Source organism: Alexandromys fortis, unplaced genomic scaffold (assembly GCF_014885135.2).
Source record: "Alexandromys fortis isolate MF-2015 unplaced genomic scaffold, M_Fortis_MF-2015_v1.1 scaffold_28, whole genome shotgun sequence".
Taxonomy (NCBI): domain Eukaryota; kingdom Metazoa; phylum Chordata; class Mammalia; order Rodentia; family Cricetidae; genus Alexandromys; species Alexandromys fortis.
Genome location: NW_026067901.1, coordinates 14,767,160 through 14,775,668, shown reverse-complemented (window position 1 = coordinate 14,775,668; position 8,509 = coordinate 14,767,160). Strand labels below are relative to the sequence as shown.

The 8,509-nt window shown below is 46.5% G+C and overlaps 1 long non-coding RNA gene across 1 annotated transcript; it reads right to left on the bottom strand.

Annotated features, from left to right (window-relative positions):
• Window positions 1–4,520: 4,520 nt before the first annotated feature.
• LOC126493853 (uncharacterized) lies at window positions 4,521–5,923 on the bottom strand. The gene is made up of 2 exons (XR_007589890.1): window positions 5,826–5,923; window positions 4,521–5,069 (listed from the first exon to the last, which is right to left on the bottom strand). It is a non-coding gene; the product is annotated as an uncharacterized lncRNA (long non-coding RNA).
• Window positions 5,924–8,509: the final 2,586 nt, after the last annotated feature.

Below are 8,509 nucleotides of genomic sequence, written 5' to 3'. Positions count from 1 at the left end.
AAAGTCTTCCTTGAATTTAATGAAAATAAAGAGACAACATACTCAAACCTATGGGACACGATGAAAGCAGTGCTAAGAGGAAAGTTCATAGCTTTAAGTGCCCACTTAAAGAAAACGGAGAAAGCATACATCGGGGACTTAACAGCACACCTGAAAGCTTTAGAAAAAAAAGAAGCAGATGTGCCCAGAAGGAGTAGAAGACTGGAAATAATCAAACTGAGGGTGGAAATCAACAAAATAGAAACACAGAAAACAGTCCAAAAAAAATCAATGAAACAAAAAGTTGGTTCTTGGAGAAAATCAACAAGATCGACAAACCCCTATCCAAACTAATTAAACAACAGAGATTTTTAAATTTATTTATCTTATGTGCATTAGTGTTTTGCCATGGGTGTTGGGTCCCCTAGAACTGGAATTATACGCAGTAGCAAGCTGCCATGTGGGTGCTAGGGATTGAACCCGGGTCCTCTGGAAGCGTAGTCAGTGCTCTTAACCACTGAGCCTTCTCTCCAGTCCCAGGAAAGAATTTTTTTTTTTTGACAATGAATGGCCCAGCAGAGACTGTGGAGGAGGACCAGTGACCCATCACCATAGTTACCAGCCCCTCACTTGGAAACTCCTAAGACAGAACTGAACCTGGTGTGGTTGTGCTGACACTTGAGGCTGAGGCACCCAAGCACACCCATGAGACATGAAACCTCCTGCAGCTCTCACTGGCTTAGCCCTGCCTTGTAGATAGAAGGATTCAGAGATAGGAGTCTACTCCAGTCACACAGCCTCCCAGCAGGGGAGGAACGTATTGGCTGACCGCCCCCCTCCCCTCCCATTTCTTAATCCATATTTAACCCCTGTTGTGCTGTCCACTCCTTTCCCCCCTCTCTTCATTCACTCTTCTTTGCTTGGTTGGTTTCCAAGACAGGGTTTCTCTGTGTACCTTTGGAGCCTGTCCTGGATTTCGTTCTGTAGACCAGGCTGGCCTCAGACTCACTGAGATCCGCCTGCCTCTGCCTCCCAAGTGCTGTCCCTCCTAATTTAAACCCAACTTCACTGAAAAACCCCTCGCCTCCATAAAGGCCCCAAATAAACCAGTCTCTCCTGGTGGACTTGCAACCTTTTACCTCCATTGGTGTGGTTTGAAAAAACGGCGCGTGAGAGAAAGACGCCATGCCGAGCTCAGGTGGAGGGGTTTTTAGTGGGGCAAAGTGAATGGGAAAAGGGGGGAGGGGAGAGGGGAGACCAGGCTCTGGGGACAGGAGTGGCAGGAAAAGAGAGGAGAGGAAAGGAAAGGAGAGGAGAGGAGAGGAGAGGAGAGGAGAGGAGAGGAGAGGAGAGGAGAGGAGAGGAGAGGAGAGGAGAGGAGAGATGGGAGGTGGGCAGGGCCCTTTTAAAAAGGGAATGTAGTGAATGTGCACAGGTGGCTACAGCTGAGGACATATACCCCAAGGTCAGGCCAGTACAGATGCCTGAATACTAACGTCCATGTCCCTGGAACACACGCTGTATGGCATATCCAATGAGACTCAAGATACCCCGGAAATGAGAAATACACCAGATAACCTGCTTTGACCTCATTCCATGCCTCGTCTACAGCTGTCTCCTCTGTGGGCCTCGTCTACAGCTGTCTCGTCTGTGGGTCTAATGACTACATATGTCTACCTAGTAATTGGGAAGCATCAGGTTAATGAGAACCTACTTCAAACACTGAGGGAAGAAGGAGAAAGATCTTCAGTAGCACACATCCCATCCTGGCTGACGCCCAAAGAGAAACTCTTCTTGACAGAGAACCTCGCAGCTTCTGTAGACCGTGAGCGCTATCTAGCATTCCGCATAGGCTGTCGTCTGTCAATCTCTTTTAGCTTCTGGCCTCAGGTTACATGGTCAGCAATTAAACGTGTTTTACATAGGCAGAAACGGAGCTGAGCCTTTTGGGGAAGAGAGAAGATTTGTGTAGCAGAGACACCACCACAGCTATCCCCAGAGCACACCAGCGTGGGAAGATCGCAAAGCAGAGACCCTACCGTGCTGTCCTGGAGCTGTTCTTTGCCCTGTGATGGAATCCTGCTTTCCCTGATACAATTTCCCTCATAGTTAGCCGTTTTGGTGGGCCAATTTTAACAGGGATCTAATCCAAGCTTTAATGTTATAAGTACAATGCTACTTATACCTTATTTTCCTTTCTTTACTTATTTTTTATATTTTTACATTTATCTTGTGTGTATGAATCTTTTGCTCTCATATATGTCTGCACACCATACATGCAGGCAAAGAGTGGTGAGCCTCCCTGTGGGTGCTGGGAATGGAACCTGGGTCCTTTACTAACTCTCCAGCCCTCCCCCTCTCGGCCTTGTTTTAACGGTTTAGAATGTTGCTTTCTGTAGTCTGAGACCATACTTCCTCAGCTACATTTTAGTTTTGCGTGACAACATTCTCTAAATAAATTTATTGGTAAATACTCTGTAACTTTATTACTCAAATTCCCTCCTATATTGTTCCCTGCTGTTGGAGCCATTAGCAATCTTTGTTACAAAATCCAGCGTAAAACTCCACCACGTCATAGGGGACTGGACACTCGGAGTCCTCAGTCTTGATAAGCTGGCTCCGACGTCAGAACCAGAGTAGCTTTACAGCATCTATCTGAGAGGTAACGTAGTGAGGTCAGTCAGTTCAGCAGGCACGGTTCTAATAATGCTGCTGGAATGATCAGAGAAAGGGCCCGTCAGAGACACCAGCCAACGGAGACACCAGCCGAGCTGCTTTCTTCAGCAGCGGCCAAGCGCACCAGCTGCTGTCCACTTCCACCAAATGCACTGCCACTTCCAGCAGCAGCTGAGCGCACTGGGGTTTTCTAGGCCGCGCTTTCGTCGGTTCTTTGCGTTGAGCTGTTTCCCTCCTCTCTGATCCTCTGATTTGCTAGCATAATGGCAGGATTCTTTATTCGGAGAGGCACAGAACCCTCCCTTTTAGCCGTCAGTGGATTTAGGCCTTGTACAGACGATTTCATTTCATATTTATTCATCTACCGTATGCACAACCAGGCATCATTCATTAACGAAAGGAGACAAACCCTCTCAGGAAGCCTATTATTCCCTGAAACCACAGGGCTTTCCAGTCCTGACGAGCCCTCCTGGGGAGCCCTATAGTAAGTACTATGGCTAGCATCACCGTCACCCTCAGTCTAAGGGCAGAAAAACTGAAGAGCAAGCCTACTTGCTCTTCAGTATGGACTCTTGCCTCCTTCCCCTCATGGCTGCTCCCCTTACTCAGTCCCCTTTTCCTTGTTATCCTCATACTTGACCCACCTACACTCGCCTCAGAACTTCCCACTGACAAACCAAAGTTTAATGCCACCAGGGTTCACCCCGTGGAAACAGATTTATTAGGCTTACTTAAAGCTCATGGGTGACCCAAAAGCATGGGTGATGGGCTTCCCTTTAGCTGTATAGATGGATGGAATTCTGCTTCACACACACGCGCGCGCACACACACACACACACACACACACATTTCCTACCAACTCCTAATCCCCAAGACCCTGAAGTCATGTGCAATTAGGGCACACAGAAGGCAAGGATGGAGGTGGCTAGAAATCACAGGTAACAATCTAGTGACCTTCCCCGGCCACTCCTTTACAAGAGAATGTGGGCCATCAACAAGTCCTATCATGATGGACTCTTACAAACAGGCACAGTTGATCTGATAAACCCCACGGCTGTTTTGATCAGAGGGTTGTACTCCACCCTGGAGTGAAGGAAGGGGGGCAGAGGGCACACTGTCACACAGGTGCTAGGAGCCAGCTTCCTGGCTTTACAGACACTCTGGGAGAAGCTGGGAAGGTGCTGCGCCATTTCCAGCCCTGAAGATGCTCCCAGCACCCCTGCAGGAGACAGACCAGTTCCATTCTGGGTCTGTCACTCTGCTCCTTGCCCAGAGGGAGCCTGGACACCCTCCTGTTCCTCTCCAGGCCACAGCAATTTGCTTCGCAGCAGCAAGGGTATTTTGTCCCCAAACTGGTTTGTGCCTGCCTAAACCACTCATATTGTCGCCCACAAACTGAGAAAACAGGAAAACACAAAGGGAAGGGTGTGGCTGAATGGATGAACCTGAACCCTGTGGGAAACCTTGGGCAATGCTGGGCTAGAGAGAATCAGCTGTGCAGTTAAAAAGCACTTACTGCTCTGCTAGAGAGCCTGGGATCTATTCCAAATTCCCATGTCACATGTCTCTCAACTACCATGACTCCTGCTCCAGGGGTTCTGGCCTCCACAGGCACAAGCCCATGTAAATAAATAAATTTAAAAACCACTCGCAAGGGCTGGAGAGATGGCTCAGTGGTTAAGAGCATTGCCTGCTTGTCCAAAGGTCCTGAGTTCAATTCCCGGCAACCACATGGTGGCTCACAACCATCTGGAATGAGGTCTGGTGCCCTCTTCTGGCCTGCAGACATACACACAGACAGAATATTGTATACATAATAAATAAATAAATATTTAAAAAAAAAAAAAAACACTCGCAAGGCCGGATGTGTTGGTGCACACCTTTACTCCCAGCTCTCGGATGGCAGAGGCAGATGGTTTTATGTGGGCAACTTGGTCTACAGAGTGAGTTTCAGGATAGCCAGGGCTACATAAAAAGACCCTGTCTCAACACAACAAAATCCACCCACAACATGATACAAAGGACAACTCAAACAGTTAATTGCTTTACACACGTTGAGACATGACGTCATTAGCATTTTGTTGTTTAGGCAGTGAAACCACACTAGACCAAGTATCCTGAAGGCAACCACTCCCCAGGTAACCTCCAATTACAAAAGAAGGAGCAATGGTAGGTTTGTATATCCTGAACATCTGTCAGGATGGAAATAGGCTCACATTTTTGGGACTCCACAATTCCTCTATTTTTATTAATTTTAATAAAGCCTTGCGGAATAGATGATCGTATTTGCCTTAGGTGAATACCTTCCGGTTTCCCAGGCTTACCCGTTTTAGGTACGTGTATTCTAATCATACATGTCCGTGTTGTAGGCACCTGGGAGGAAAAAGGACAAAGCCGTCTTTGGCAGCCAACATCTGTAAGCAAAGGGTTAAAGGAGAAAGTACCTCTGGGTTCTGTGTCTCTGAGCCAAGTTTCTGTCAAGAGAGTTCATCTGAAATTAGATAATGCTTTGTGAAAATACATGCTCCTATGGCTACAGTCTCTCTGATAAGGAGTTGAGGATCACGAGGGTTGGGAATGCCCTCTTCAATTGGTCTAGAGTGTTTCTTAACATTTTTCAGCTGTATCAAAATCTAAATTTCTTATCAAATATGTCAAACCCAAGAATTCCTTGGGAATGGCAAACTTTTCTTAACATCTTACAGTGAACTAAAGCAGTTACAAATATTTCCAGGTCAGTACCATAATAGAAAGTAGAAATTAACAATCAACACCAATTTGTCATATCACAATTCTCTTAGATCCATTCTAATCAAAAGACAGAAAAAAAGTTTCTCTGATGGGTGAGAGTCCAGTTTTAATTCTGCTTTTAAGTAATTGTCTCAGTCTCTGAGCAGCAGCAAAAAACCCTTAGGCTACCTCCTCATATTTGAAGAGGGGCATAAGTCACTCCTTGTAGTAATGAATGAGTCCTTTCTCCCCAGAAGGGAAAATTGAGGTCTCCGTTCTCAGGTCCTATATTTCAACAACAGATTGAATACCATACTGGCCAAAATGAGTTGTGTCCCCCAAAGTATAAAACAAATGTTTAGTCTGCATTTCTGATCTGGCTCCAAGGTAAACAGGACTTACTAGGTCTGGAAGTTTGCTCCAAGGTAAACAGGACTTACTAGGTCTGGAAGTTTGCGTAGCAAGTCCATCCAGAAGCTGGGAATCACCAGTCATCACCACAATCTTCTTTCTCTTCTCAGATTGTAGCAGGTTGTAGTGAGTCAGGAACATTGGTTCGGGTACCCTTTCCTCGGCCTGCAGCATGGTGGTATGAGGAAGTCGGGATCATGGACTCTCACTCCGATGCTTCTGTGGGGGGGGGGTCACCATTAACTGTGATGTCATCAGGGCTGGCACTCGTCTGCTGTATACGCCGTCATCTCATCCAAAGGTTGCCTTGGTTCCATCGTGCCAAAATCTGTCTGTGGCAGATTGCTCACAGGCATCTATAAAAGGTGTATGACCTAAGGCGTTATGTGGCGGTTATTAATTCTCCTGTTTTTATTTTTTTGAAGTTGTGTTTTTAAGGAGCTATGGGCATGCTCCATAATTCCCCTTTACCATTAACAACATACGTAGCTCTTCCATTGGAAGAACCATCTGTAGAAATTAACAATGACATCCTTGATGGGATCTTTTGCTACAACTTTAGGAAAAATAAAGGAATGTGGTTATGCAAATTGCAGCAACAGATCAAATGGGAAAATATTAATCTGACCTCCAAATTGAGCAAACACAATTGCCCAAGAATCACTATTTTGAAATAACCAATCAATCTGTCGCTTAGTATAAAGAACATTGCTCATAGTCGGTTCGCAGCCAAAACATCTCCTAGATTCCATCCTATTCTTCTGGGTCAAGCAAGCTACTGCTTCAAAATAAGGGTTTAATACCTTAATTGGTGAAATGGGGAGGTGCAGCCATAACACTGCTGTAGGATTAAGTTTTATAGGTAATATACATGCTTGCTAAGGCTAATCATAATTAATATAATGTATTTGCTGTCTCTGTATAGCTTACTCTCCCTGGGAGGGTACCTGTCTGGCAACTTCTGGCAGCTGCCTACTGGAATTCGGGTCATTGCTCCCTTTAAGAATTTCTCTTAGTGGCTCAAGATCTCTCGTGGGATATTTTAAGTAAGGTCTCAGCCATTGTACGTCTTATTAAAAGTTTGTAATCTTTCTAATCCAAGTTGCAAATTTGCCTAGCTGACAGTCTTAACTTGCTAATTTGCATTTTCACAGACACTTGACTAGCCTAAAGCTGCCGTTTCCTAAAGCTACTCTTGCAGCTTGGCTGTCAGGTCAGGCTGGGATCATAGCTGAAGCTGGGCTGCACAGTGGGCACAAGCCATGCTCTCCACTGGGCAGTGGGGGGACTTGGGACCAGGCGGTGCCCGTCCCTCATTGCCTGCTGCGCCCTGGCATAGGCCATGCTGTAACAGACCCATCAGAGGCCAGTGTTAGAGGCTGATGTTAATTTACAGGCTCCCAGGTGTCTGCCATTGTAGCGGCTCTGAGACTGCCTTGTGAGGCCACGAGCTTAGGCGGGCATAGCCATGCCAATTTTTACTATCCTTGCTTTTTTATTTTAAATCTTGAAATCACAGAATTATGTGAACTCCTGAATCCTCTCCTCTGTTAAAACCCATAGATTTATCCATATAGCTCTGTAATGATAAAAGTAAAAATGCTTCAGATCCCAGAGTGGCTGCTGAGGCAGAAAAGCTGCAGGTCCTCAAGCGGCAGCAGTGGGCAGCAGGTCCCCAGAGCAGCTAGTCCTAGGTAGGGGCAGTTCCCAAGTGGCTTCAGTGGGCCACGAGGGGCAGCGAGTACCACGAGGAGAGACAGACAGTTGGGCACGCCAGGAGACCATGCCGCAGGTCTCCAAAGGCAGCTGGTTCAGCAGGTGAGAGACAGAAACATGGATAAGCATACCATGCAGAGTGAGACTAGATATTTATTTAGTGGGTTATGGAAGGGAAGGGGAGAGAGGGTAAGGGAAGAAGGGGGAAGAGCAGAGAGAAACAGAGAGAGAGAGACAGGGAGAGACAGACAGACAGACAGACAGACAGACAGACAGACACACACACACACACACACACACACACACACACACACACACACACACACACACGGAAGGGTGGGGAGAATGGAGCCAAGCAGAATCTGCCTCTTAGGGAGAGAGGTAGAAAAGAGAAAGGACTCAGGCTGGAAGCGGAAGATCAGCTTACCTGGGGGGGGGAGGGGGAAGTGGGCGTGGCTTGTCTCTTAAAGGGACGGAGCAGACCTTTACAGGCTCTTTGCTCGTTGGCCAATTAGCCTCTAGGTATTTCTGTTGACTGGCTCCCGGGCACTGACTATGGGAGGTAAAGACCTTCAAACTCTCCTGCCTTTTGCCTTTTTTGACTCCACAGCACGGCATGGGTCAGACTCAGCAGGCTACAGATTGCCTTCACTCTTCCCACCTGTTCAGTAGCAACAGCGGCTGCGGCTAGGTGACTAGAGGACTGCTGTTGCTTGGGCAAGACAAGTCCTTGCTTTGACCTCTTCGAGTCCTGGAGCAGCCCGAAGGTGCTGGTGGGTTTGCCACCAGCAAAGGGCAGGAATATAATACTTACAAATTCTAAATATCTCCGCCTTTGTTTCTGTTCTACTTTAGCTCCTCTAGCTATAAAAATACATCTAAGAAACTGTGCAGTTAGTTGAATACCCTTTCCTTGTCTCATATCTACAACTATTTACAGTTTAATTCTCAAGTTTTTGCTCCACCTGTTTCTTTTCTTTTTTATTATCTACTATTT